This window comes from Schistocerca cancellata, chromosome 4 (assembly GCF_023864275.1).
Source record: "Schistocerca cancellata isolate TAMUIC-IGC-003103 chromosome 4, iqSchCanc2.1, whole genome shotgun sequence".
NCBI lineage: Eukaryota > Metazoa > Arthropoda > Insecta > Orthoptera > Acrididae > Schistocerca > Schistocerca cancellata.
Window position 1 is genome coordinate 924,117,695 of NC_064629.1, and position 13,711 is coordinate 924,131,405.

Sequence of the window (13,711 nt, forward strand, 5' to 3'; positions counted from 1 at the left end):
GGGACTGTTGACCATAGATGTTAAGTCCCATAGTGCTCAGAGACATTTGAACATTTTTTGCTAATCCCACAAGCGCATTATCTCTACATAACTACTGAAGCCTGCTGCCACTTGGACCGTCTTACCGCATTCAAATCTTGGTGTTTCTCAACTGTCGCATCCCCTCTCCCCCTCTCTCGCCAAGCTCCCTAGCCACGTATCCATCTGTTACCAAATCACGATTCCTTAATGTCTCGGGACCTGTCCTATCAATCGACCCTAAGGTTTAATCGGTCCTTAAAATAAATGTCTTTGCTTCCCAAATCGATTCAGTACCTATTAATTATCCAATTTACTCTTCTGATCTTCAGAATTCTTCTGGAGCACCACAGTTTAGAACCTACTATTTTCTTCTTGTCTGAATTATTTATAGCCCACATTTCAATTCCGTTCAATGCTACACTCCTTCTGAAAAGACTTTACAACATTTACATTTATGTTGGATATAACCTAGTCTCTCATTTTCAGAAATGTTTTTCTTGCCACTGCACCTTGCTTTTCCTAGCCCCTCTACCTCGGCCATCTTCCCTTATATTGCTGCTTATTACTTTTAGTGTCCAATTTCCTAAAACATCACCTGATTTAGTTCGACTACTTTACATTATCTTTGTTTTACTTTTGCTGGCATTTACCATAAAACATCTTTTCATGACACCATCCATTCCGTTCAACTCCTCCTCTAAGTCTTTTGCCGTTACTGGTAGAATTGTAGTGTCAGCGGCCAAACTAAAGGTTATTATTTTGTTTCACTGAACTATAATTTCATTTACAAATTTCTCTTTGGTATCCTCGACTGTTTGCTCAATGCACAGATTGGATAACATCGGGAATACACTATAAAACTCTCTCACTGCCTTCTACATCTACATCTACATTTATACTCCGCAAGCCACCCAACGGTGTGTGGCGGAGGGCACTTTACGTGCCACTGTCATTACCTCCCTTTCCTGTTCCAGTCGCGTATGGTTCGCGGGAAGAACGACTGTCTGAAAGCCTCTGTGCGCGCTCTAATCTCTCTAATTTTACATTCGTGATCTCCTCGGGAGGTATAAGTAGGGAGAAGCAATATATTCGATACCTCATCCAGAAACGCACCCTCTCGAAACCTGGCGAACAAGCTACACCGCGATGCAGAGCGCCTCTCTTGCAGAGTCTGCCACTTGAGTTTGTTAAACATCTCCGTAACGCTATCACGGTTACCAAATAACCCTGTGACGAAACGCGCCGCTCTTCTTTGGATCTTCTCTATCTCCTCCGTCAACCCGATCTGGTGCGGATCCCACACTGATGAGCAATACTCAAGTATAGGTCGAACGAGTGTTTTGTAAGCCACATCCTTTGTTGATGGACTACATTTTCTAAGGACTCTCCCAATGAATCTCAACCTGGTACCCGCCTTACCAACAATTAATTTTATATAATCATTCCACTTCAAATCGTTCCGCACGCATACTCCCAGATATTTTACAGACGTAACTGCTACCAGTGTTTGTTCCGCTATCATATAATCATACAATAAAGGATCCTTCTTTCTATGTATTCTCAATACATTACATTTGTCTATGTTAAGGGTCAGTTGCCACTCCCTGCACCAAGTGCCTATCCGCTGCAGATCTTCCTGCATTTCGCTACAGTTTTCTTTCTAATGCTGCAACTTCTCTGTATACTACAGCATCATCCGCGAAAAGCCGCATGGAACTTCCGACACTATCTACAAGGTCATATATATATATTGTGAAAAGCAATGGTCCCATAACACTCCCCTGTGGCACGCCAGAGGTTACTTTAACGTCTGTAGACGTCTCTCCGTTGATAACAACATGCTGTGTTCTGTTTGCTAAAAACTCTTCAATCCAGCCACACAGCTGGTCTGATATTCCGTAGGCTCTTACTTTGTTTATCAGGCGACAGTGCGGAACTGTATCGAACGCCTTCCGGAAGTCAAGAAAAATAGCATCTACCTGGGAGCCTGTATCTAATATTTTCTGGGTCTCATGAACAAATAGAGCGAGTTGGGTCTCACACGATCGCTGTTTCCGGAATCCATGTTGATTCCTACATAGTAGACTCTGAGTTTCCAAAAACGACATGATACTTGAGCAAAAAACATGTTCTAAAATTCTACAACAGATCGACGTCAGAGATATAGGTCTATAGTTTTGCGCATCTGCTCGACGACCCTTCTTGAAGACTGGGACTACCTGTGCTCTTTTCCAATCATTTGGAACCTTCCGTTCCTCTAGAGACTTGCGGTACACGGTTGTTAGAAGGGGGGCAAGTTCTTTCGCGTACTCTGTGTAGAATCGAATTGGTATCCCGTCAGGTCCAGTGGACTTTCCTCTGTTGAGTGATTCCAGTTGCTTTTCTATTCCTTGGACACTTATTTCGATGTCAGCCATTTTTTCATTTGTGCGAGGATTTAGAGAAGGAACTGCAGTGCGGTCTTCCTCTGTGAAACAGCTTTGGAAAAAGGTGTTTAGTATTTCAGCTTTACGCTTGTCATCCTCTGTTTCAATGCCATCATCATCCCGGAGTGTCTGGACATGCTGTTTCGAGCCACTTACTGATTTAACGTAAGACCAGAACTTCCTAGGATTTTCTGTCAAGTCGGTACCTAGTATTTTACTTTCGAATTCACTAAACGCTTCACGCATAGCCCTCCTTACGCTAACTTTGACATCGTTTAGCTTCTGTTTGTCTGAGAGGTTTTGGCTGCGTTTAAACTTGGAGTGAAGCTCTCTTTGCTTTCGCAGTAATTTCCTAACTTTGTTGTTGTACCACGGTGGGTTTTTCCCGTCCCTCACACTTTTACTCGGCACGTACCTGTCTAAAGCGCATTTTACGATTGCCTTGAACTTTTTCCATAAACATTCAACATTGTCAGTGTCGGAACAGAAATTTTCGTTTTGATCTGTTAGGTAGCCTGAAATCTGCCTTCTATTGCTCTTGCTAAACAGATAAACCTTCCTCCCTTTTTTTATATTCCTATTAACTTCCATATTCAGGGATGCTGCAACGGCCTTATGATCACCTTCTCAACAGCTGCTACCTTTCATGTTTTTATATAAGATGTAAATGACCATCCGCTCCCTGTATTTTAGCTTTACTACTTTCAGAATTTCAATGTGTTTTCTAGTCAACATTATAAAGTCTTAAAAAATGACGAAATTCCTCCAGCTGTATCAAGGTGTTGCTTTTATTGGCGACTAGATTCGATGTTGTTACAACATCACCTTCAGGCCCATACTTGTTGACAGCAACCGTATGTGTCTTACACTAGTAGTCAGTGGTGAGATAGGCGTGTTCCATGCGGAGATGATGATGTAATAACATCGAAACTAGTCGCCAATAAAAGCAACACCTTAATACAGCTGGAGGAATTTCGTCATTTTTTTAACATATGTTATACTAGCTGACGGCCCAAATCGTCTATTTCAATTATGGATATACGAAGATTATGAAGCATTTTCTCAAAATCGATCAATGCCAGAATCGTAAGTTTGCCATTCTTTGTCCAACTTTCTAGGAGAGGTTCAGTATTACTTAGTGCGTTCTAAAATTTCTCCGGAAGCCAAAATGATCTGTGATCCCAGCTTCCAGTAGTTTATTCTTCAATACTTCTGTAAATGATTTGTGTTAAAATTCTGCAGTCATGACTCATTAGACCAACAGTTCAGTAATAGTCTTCTCTGTCAGCAATTACCACCGTTGGCATTGGAATTATTACGTTCTTCTTGAAGTCTGAGGGTACTTCTCTTACATCTTGTGTCTTGTATACCCGATGGAATATTTTTTCGTGGTATTTTCTCCCGAGAATCTCAATAATTTTGAGCTAATGTCATTTGCCTCAAATAACTTATATGATTTAATGTCCTTCAATTCAATTCAATATCTCATCCAAGGAATTTTGTTTATCTATCACTAAAGCTGCTGTCAGTACTAAGCCTTGCACCAATAATTCTTAACCAAAGGGATTTAGTCCCAGCAGGAATTTGCAGTCATACAAACTAACAACAGACAGAGTAAATAATTTGCTTACTAACCATGATGGGATACCTGTGTAGTATTTGGAGTCATGGGGTATCGATGCAATTAACATATAATTTGAAAGATTAAATATGAGTTATAATGACGCAACAAACAGCTGCTGTTGAACTGTGTCCAGCAAATTAGCTTTTGATTTTGCAGTAGACGTAAGAGAGAAAAAAATTACAACAGCTACTGAACAGCTGGGACCTAATCTTAATTTTGGTGTTTAGGCTCAGTTGGCGAATCTGAAAACAACTCACAATTACGATTTAGCATCGACACCTAGTTACAGAAATGCAAATAAAATTTATTGGCCTATTCATTTGGTTAAATAGGTGACTGCCTGCTCCATGTCTTTCAAAAGCAACTAGGAGGTGCACAAGATACAGCTTAGCCATGGAAACATTATCTAGAGACGTGACAATATCCCAGAATATGTATGTGGCAACATCGTGAACTTCGACTTATTTCCTGGAGTAGATGAGAATTATCCTGCTGTATTTACTCGATATTTTCTCGTCATTTGATTAAATATTCTAAATGGTTGTTACTTAAGGGATGTTAGAGTTAGGAAATTTATGTTTTTAAGCCAAGGAAGCTCGTTCCAAGCTGAAACTACGACCACTATCGTCTTTTACATTGCAAACTATCCGCCTTGGCCATGACTGGAGCAACGATAGAGCTTCGTGTGACAATTGTCCGCTAGCTCAGCGGTAATTTTTTCACTCTTTAAAGGGAGGACTCTCGCAGGACACAAGAATTTTACATCTTCTGTGACAAAGTTACACTCAGGAAGATCGACAATTAGTAAGAAAAAAAATCTTTAGAAAAATTCTTCCTAATGAGGTTTTCTGCCACCTTGATGGAATAACCTGTCGACGATGGTTTTATCATCTGACGATAACGATTTTATATGTCACCTAACACGATGCAAATACCTTTGTAAACCTTATGAAGGTCAGCCGACTAAAACTGAATATGTAAATAAAGTACACTACTGACCATTAAAATTGCTACACCAAGAAGAAATGCAGATGATAAACGGGTATTCATTGGACAAACATATCATACTAGAACTGACATGTGATTATGTTTTCACGCAATTTGGGTGCATAGATCCTGAGAAATCAGTACCCAGAACAATCACCTCTGGCCTTAATAACGGCCTTGATACGCCTGGGCATTGAGTCAAACAGAGCTTGGATGGCGTGTACAGGTACAGCTGCCCATGCAGCTTCAACACGATACCACAGTTCATCAAGAGTAGTGACTGGCATATTGTGACGAGCCACTTGCTCGGCCACCATTAACCAAACGTTTTCAATTGGTGAGAGATCTGGAGAATGTGCTGGCCAGGGCAGCAGTCGAACATTTTCTGTATCCAGAAAGGCCCGTACAGGACCTACAACATGCGGCCGAGCATTATCCTGCTGAAATGTAGGGTTTCGCAGGGATCAAATGAAGGGTAGAACCACGGGTCGTAACACATCTTAAATGTAACGTCCACTGTTCAAAGTGCCGTCAATGCGAACAAGAGGTGACTGAGAAGAGTAACCAATGGCACTCCATACCATCACGCCGGGTGATACGAATACACGCTTCCAATGTGCGTTCACCGCGATGTCACCAAACACGGATGCGATCATCATGATGCTGTAAACAGAACCTGGATTCATCCGAAAAAATGACATTTTGCCATTTGTGCACCCAGGTTCGTCGATGAGTACACCATCGCAGGCGCTCCTGTCTGTGATGCAGCGTCAAGGTTAACCGCAGCCATGGTCTCCGAGCTGATAGTCCATGTTGCTGCAAACGTCACCGAACTGTTCGTGCAGATAGTTGTCGTCTTACAAACGTCCCCATCTGACTCAGGGATCGAGACGTGGCTGCACGATCCGTTACAGCCATGCGGATAAAATGCTTGTCATCTCGACTGCTAGTGATACGAGGCCGTTGGGATCCAGCACGGCATTCCGTATTACCCTCCTGAACCCACCGATTCCATATTCTCCTAACAGTCATCGGATCTCGACCAACGCGAGCAGCAATGTCGCGATACGATAAATCGCAATCGCGATAGACTACAATCCGACCTTTTCTCCTCCTTTTCTCCTCCTTTTCTCCTCCTTACACGAGGCATCACAACAACGTTTCACCAGGCAACGCCGGTCAACTACTGTTTGTGTATGAGAAATTGGTTGGAAACTTTGCTCATGTCAGCACGTTGTAGGTGTCGCTACCGGCGCCGACGTTGTGTGAATGCTCTGAAAAGCTAATCATTTGCATATCACAGCGGCTTCTTCCTGTCGATTAAATTTCGCGTCTGTAGCACGTCATCTTCGTGGTGTAGCAATTTTAATGGCCAGTAGTGTATTTTACTGGAAGCTCAAGGCAATAATATGACTGTCTTTCAAATATCTGTGACGAGATGATGTGTCTTGCATAGCGGTAAGACGAGGGCGTCTTAAAAGTAATACCTCCGAATTTTTACGTGAAAACTTTTAACGCTTATTAAATAAAACAAACGTTATAATATTCTGTCTCTTTATTCTTCTTGTCCACGTATTTATTTCTCAACATCGTCACCCTGGCGACGAACACATATCTCTCAATCACAGACCAGTTTATTGATACCGTCGTTGTAGAATGTTTGACTTCGTTGACAAAGTCATAACCTAACTTCTGCTTGCACCCCTTCATCGCTGTCGAAGTGAGGTCCTCGAAGGTGTTCCTTAAGTTTTGGAAAGAGATGAAAATCGGATGGGGCCAAGACGGGTCTGTAAGGAGGATGATCGATAATAGTGAAACCAAGGTGTCAGTTTGTTGCAGAGGTCGGAGGCCTTGTGTGTGCTTTGGCACTGTCACGCTGAAGGAGAGCGTGCTCCGTATGTGGACGAGCTCTTCAAATTCCAAACTCGATCACAGAACGCTGTTTCCCACGCGCCGTCGTAGTTACGTTACGCACTTCCATGTTACACGCTTCAATTCAGAGCCCTCTAGTAGCAGAGGGCTGCAAATATGTAGACATGGGGAATAGAGATGTAGAGTGTTAACGTTTGTTTTATTTAAAAAATTTCAAGAGTTTTCACGTAAAAAAGTGGGAGGCTTTACTTTTCAGCGTACCCTCGTAGATTATACACACAAGCCTTCCTCATGAAGCAGTCTATGTGTGTGAAAAATGTATCAGATCCCCACAGTAGCTTCAGTCTGCCTTCGCATGCAGGTAGGAAAACGTGCCAGGGGACTTCAATTTAGTAATATGTATAGATCAGTATATATTTTAAATATATTGTTAGATGTACATTTTACTTATGAGGCATTTTTATATAACATTTTTATTACTATACTATGTATATCTGTTAGGGCCTTATTTTAACATACTTGTTATCTGTCTTTAACTGTCGGTTGTGAGCACCTGAGAATAGCCGAAGAAGCTACGTCTGATATAAACAGAATTATATCAAAATTCTTTTTGCAGACAGTTCTGCGCAGATGTTAAATATACACGTACGTATAATTTTCGAGTAGTTTCGATATTAAGTCATCACCAGGTCCATGAATACTAACAACTAGCACTCTGTAACACCAGGTGGGTCAGAAGAGCAGCAGTATCACATTTACTACTATTATAAAATTCAAAACTTTCAAGAAGTCTGTAGTAAATTTTCTTCAACAGACGAACTATTGATTCTATCTTCATGTTGTTCCACGCCTTATAAAGACCGTGAATTGCATCTAGCATGCGCAGGGATTTCCGTAAACTGAGGATGTCCGGAGTTCCTTGCACAAGCAACAGTCGCATGAGATTCGATCGGTGTCGTTTCACATCCGCGATAATGCCTTGGTTCACTGGCTGTAACACAAGGCTATAGGTCCCCCACAAAAATACACTCCTGGAAATTGAAATAAGAACACCGTGAATTCATTGTCCCAGGAAGGGGAAACTTTATTGACACATTCCTGGGGTCAGATACATCACATGATCACACTGACAGAACCACAGGCTCATAGACACAGGCAACAGAGCATGCACAATGTCGGCACTAGTACAGTGTATATCCACCTTTCGCAGCAATGCAGGCTGCTATTCTCCCATGGAGACGATCGTAGAGATGCTGGATGTAGTCCTGTGGAACGGCTTGCCATGCCATTTCCACCTGGCGCCTCAGTTGGACCAGCGTTCGTGCTGGACGTGCAGACCGCGTGAGACGACGCTTCATCCAGTCCCAAACATGCTCAATGGGGGACAGATCCGAAGATCTTGCTGGCCAGGGTAGTTGACTTACACCTTCTAGAGCACGTTGGGTGGCACGGGATACATGCGGACGTGCATTGTCCTGTTGGAACAGCAAGTTCCCTTGCCGGTCTAGGAATGGTAGAACGATGGGTTCGATGACAGTTTGGATGTACCGTGCACTATTCAGTGTCCCCTCGACGATCACCAGTGGTGTACGGCCAGTGTAGGAGATCGCTCCCCACACCATGATGCCGGGTGTTGGCCCTGTGTGCCTCGGTCGTATGCAGTCCTGATTGTGGCGCTCACCTGCACGGCGCCAAACACGCATACGACCATCATTGGCACCAAGGCAGAAGCGACTCTCATCGCTGAAGACGACACGTCTCCATTCGTCCCTCCATTCACGCCTGTCGCGACACCACTGGAGGCGGGCTGCACGATGTTGGGGCGTGAGCGGAAGACGGCCTAACGGTGTGCGGGACCGTAGCCCAGCTTCATGGAGACGGTTGCGAATGGTCCTCTCCGATACCCCAGGAGCAACAGTGTCCCTAATTTGCTGGGAAGTGGCGGTGCGGTCCCCTACGGCACTGCGTAGGATCCTACGGTCTTGGCGTGCATCCGTGCGTCGCTGCGGTCCAGTCCCAGGTCGACGGGCACGTGCACCTTCCGCCGACCACTGGCGACAACATCGATGTACTGTGGAGACCTCACGCCCCACGTGTTGAGCAATTCGGCGGTACGTCCACCCGGCCTCCCGCATGCCCACTATACGCCCTCGCTCAAAGTCCGTCAACTGCACATACGGTTCACGTCCACGCTGTCGCGGCATGCTACCAGTGTTAAAGACTGCGATGGAGCTCCGTATGCCACGGCAAACTGGCTGACACTGACGGCGGCGGTGCACAAATGCTGCGCAGCTAGCGCCATTCGACGGCCAACACCGCGGTTCCTGGTGTGTCCGCTGTGCCGTGCGTGTGATCATTGCTTGTACAGCCCTCTCGCAGTGTTCGGAGCAAGTATGGTGGGTCTGACACACCGGTGTCAATGTGTTCTTTTTTCCATTTCCAGGAGTGTAGTTCCATCACCCGAAACAACCAAACTTCTACAAATGACAAGGCTCGGTATCCAGTAAAACAACTGTTCTTTCCGGTAAACTGCTCCCCTCAAAATACTTACATACAGTGCGAAGAAACAAAACACAGCCAATTTAAGAAGGTAGAATGTGTGATATTCATTCAATTTTCCAATAACAGGTAGTATGAGTCTGTGTGCATCTTTTGAATTAGTGCACAAAAGAACAGTCAGCCTTTCATTGCCGGGATTACTTACATCACGTAGCATGATCTTTAGTCTGATAGGCTACAGCTTGTGTGGAAGTACTGTTCGGATTCAGTTCAGTTTCATCAACGCTGTTCCGGAAAAAGACTGCTCTGTTCCACCTACCTTAATAACTCATCACAAAAATCATCAGCTGCGTCTTTTTTACCACTAAGATTCTCGCTCTCAGCAGCAATTTATCGAATCCCATAGCGATGCTTAAATCGAATAAGCTGTCGGAAATATGTATGCTGCTATCATCGCTGAGATCGGTAGTTACATCAGCCGCATCTTGTTTCGCTTTTTTTTTGGCGCCAGTTTGGTAATGGTTGACTCCAAGAACAACAAAGACTAATTAGTTAGTTACTGGCTGGCTCACCCAAGAGAACAGCTAAGGAATTGGGTCACAAAAGGATATCAATTTTCTGATAAAAATGTATCGAGTGATGTGTATTCGCATGAGCAGATCACAGTAGCAGATATCCGGAGCAATGGTTCTCAAAACGCACGAAAGTGAACAGAATCGTGAAGAATAAGAGTTAATTCCTGGATGCATCTCCTGTGGCCACTGAACGGAAAGACTGAATTAATCACATTGCCACAAACGACGCGCCGGCCGCGGTAAACGTGCGGTTCTAGACGCTTCAGTCTGGAACCGCACGACTGCTACCGTCGCAGGTTAGAATCCTGCCTCGGGCATGGTTGTGTGTAATGTCCTTAGGTTAGTTTGGTTTAAGTAGTTCTAAGTTCTAGGGGACTGGTGACCTCAGATGTTAAGTCCCTTAGTGCTCAGAGCTTTTTTTGAACGAACGGCGCCTAAGTGGATTGCAGTGAATGGATGTGAATGTGACGTCAAGAAATTTATAATTTAGTGTGTGAAGAGTGCGGCCCTGTAAAGAGCACAACCCAATAATAATATGGAGTGCTATCAGACTTGTGTCCCGTGAGTCAGTCGTGTAGCACCTCCCTCTGCAGCTGTGTTTGTATTGTAGCATTCCAGTGCAACGCTACGAGGGAAGAAGCGAAAGAGAACTGGACACTGCAGGTGAGTGGGACAGGTACATGGTCGTTCAGTATACATCTTACCCTCACTCCACGATAACCAAAATAGTTCGCTCACATGGCGACTGTATTTTAGAACCTGAATCCTTCGGATAGTAGAGCTGATCGCAGTGACTCTAAAATTAATATTCGTATGGTGTGGCATCACGAGCGCATTGTGTGTGTAAGACAAAAAAGATCCTGAGTGCACAGTGATGCTAGTTAAAACAATAGCAGGGCAGTGCTATGCAAAAATCATGAGTTCCAAGAAGTTGCAGTACGGCCGTATCGACTTTCCTTCCATAGCAAATGAACAAGTGAAGATCGGAGTAGTTGCCAATAACTCGCACCGCGGCGCCACCGAAGAGAGCTGACGTCTAGACAATAGAGTATCTAGAACCTTGTCTCCACACGAACGATGGAAGCTGGAGACAGACATTTGTAGTTCAAATACGGCCCACACCGCCGCGCAGTAGGAGAGCTGATATCAAGACAAGAAAGCAATGCTAGCCACAATTTCTTTCTACCGACTCCCTTCACGGGGCAGCGGCATCGCTGACGTCACGACAATAATACGCATTCGGCGTCCAACAAGTTAGAAGGGGTACGTGCAGCAATACTTATGTAACTAAATTAATAACAATAGCGCACCCAATAAAAGCAATAATAGCGAAAAGGCAGTCAGTAACTCTATCACCTTGCATGACTAAATTAATTAACAGCTGTGATTACTCCCAAGAAGACCTGAATGTAAAACAGTTCCGCTTATAAAGTGAATGTTAAAGAGTGCTGCTAGCACTTATTGTTGTATATTATTCATTTCAAAATGTATCCTGGCGTTGAGTTTCGGCTTTGTCACTGTAAGTGCTGCTGAATTGTATTGTTATGTCTCGCTCCGAACTGAAATTAGTGTGGCATACAGAAGTAACTAACCCATAAACGTAACTATCAATGAGAATATTGATATGGCGAGTGAAGTAAGGCCATTTAAGTGTGAAACTGAGAAATAGGAAGAGTAAAGACAGAAATGATTGATGACGGTGTCAAGTTATTCTGACACAATAATATTGTCTAAATATGAAGCTGAGGAGGGAGATATCAGGCGAGTACAGAAATAAGTGGTAGATAATAAGTTGCTAGGTGACTCTAGTTTACCAGCATCCTTTAATTGCTTAACTGAGATGGCTGACAACTGAGTGTCAATCGATCATAGCAGGGTGATGCTGCTGTGATAGACGATGTGGGAGACTGTAGTGGACGGTTGTTTACAGCTCGTGGCGAGAGGAGATTGGGAGGAGACTGGAGCTTAACGTCCCATCGACAGCGATGTCATTAGAGACGGAGCAGGAATTCGAATTACGGAAGGATGATGAAGGAAACTGGTCATGCCCGTTTCAAAGGAACCCTACGGGCATTGATTTAGGGATTTGAGAGATTTAGGGAAATCACGGAAAACCTAAATCTGGATGGCCGGATGAGGATATTTTGAACTGTCGTCCACCTAAATGGGAGTCCAGTGTGCTAACCACTGAGGCACCTCGCTCACTGATTATGATACTGGAAAACGAGAAGAACAAGCTGAAGAGGTAGATCTCGTACCATGATGAAGCAGATTATGATTGTGGTGTCACCGCCAGACACCACACTTGCTAGGTGGTAGCCTTTAAATCGGCCGCGGTCCGTTAGTATACGTCGGACCCGCGTGTCGCCACTATCAGTGATTGCAGACCGAGCGCCGCCACACGGCAGGTCTAGAGAGACGTCCTAGCACTCGTCCCAGTTGTACAGCCGATTTTGCTAGAGATGGTTCACTGACAAATTACGCTCTCATTTGCCGAGACGATAGTTAGCATAGCCTTCAGTTACGTCACTTGCTACGACCTAGGAAGGCGCCATTATCATTTGCTATTTATCTTGTGATGCATGTACCGTCAGACTGATGTTCACCAATTATGGATTAAAGTTAAGTATTCCAACAGCTACGACCTTTTTTGCTAAAGTCTAACTACCTTAAATGTTCCAGACCTCACGCCAGTCTGCGTGAGCTTAACGCGTGCCTTTCGGCTACCAATCATAGTGGCTTGGCTGTCTTGCCAAGTCACAACAATGATAATGATTGATAGAAATCAAAAGTAATTTGAGGAAACCCAGGAAAAAAGTTTTTGAAGAAACTCAGACGAAATCTGAAGAAAGTCAGGGAAGGCGTGGAAAAAAAAGGTCGAAGAAATTTTGACAAGAATTTTAAAGTACTTAAGGAAGATATTGGCCAAGGTAGCGTTGAAACTGACCAGGCGTAGACATTAAACAGGTTAGGAAAGATACCAAACAAAATAGTAAACCTCTGGAAGTTCTCACATAAGAAGTGCAGAAAGTTTTTGAAGGTCTCTCTACGGAGCTTTAAAAGCTTGATTATCGTATCTAGAAACATGATGAGAAGCTGCATTATGTCACAGACGAATTTAAGTGAGGGTTCCATATAGTAGACAAGAAATGGAAAAAGAGGATATATGGAGTTTCAGTAAATATTAATCTGCAAAAGGAAAATTGAGATGAGCTGTAAACGTAGACTGCAACACACACAAACGCTGTAAGAACAGACTTAAGTAGGCAAAATGCTTCTAATGCAAAACAAATAAATAAGCTAGGTGAAGATGTCTCGTTTATTGATTCAGAACAGAAACTATGCATGGAGTGTATGGAAACTGTATGTGCTGATATGAGAACAGTGAAACTGGAAGGAGGACAGCAGATACAAAAGCTCAGGTTCCTATTGTTTGATGGTGGCTTAGCTGGGAGTGATCTCACAGAAATGCAGAATGAGGAAGTGTTTGTCAGAATGGCAAATTTTAGGAAGTTTATTCCGAATGGGAATGACACCCACGTGATTTCCTAGATCAGTTTAAGGAATGATTACCAGAGCTGTGGGATGACCATAGAAAGATAAGATTTGTGGCATAACGAATGGAAGGACAAGCAGGCATGTGGGGAGTGAGGATTGGCCGTGAATGTGAAACGTATGCAGAATTTAAAAAAAATATTCAAGTCAGT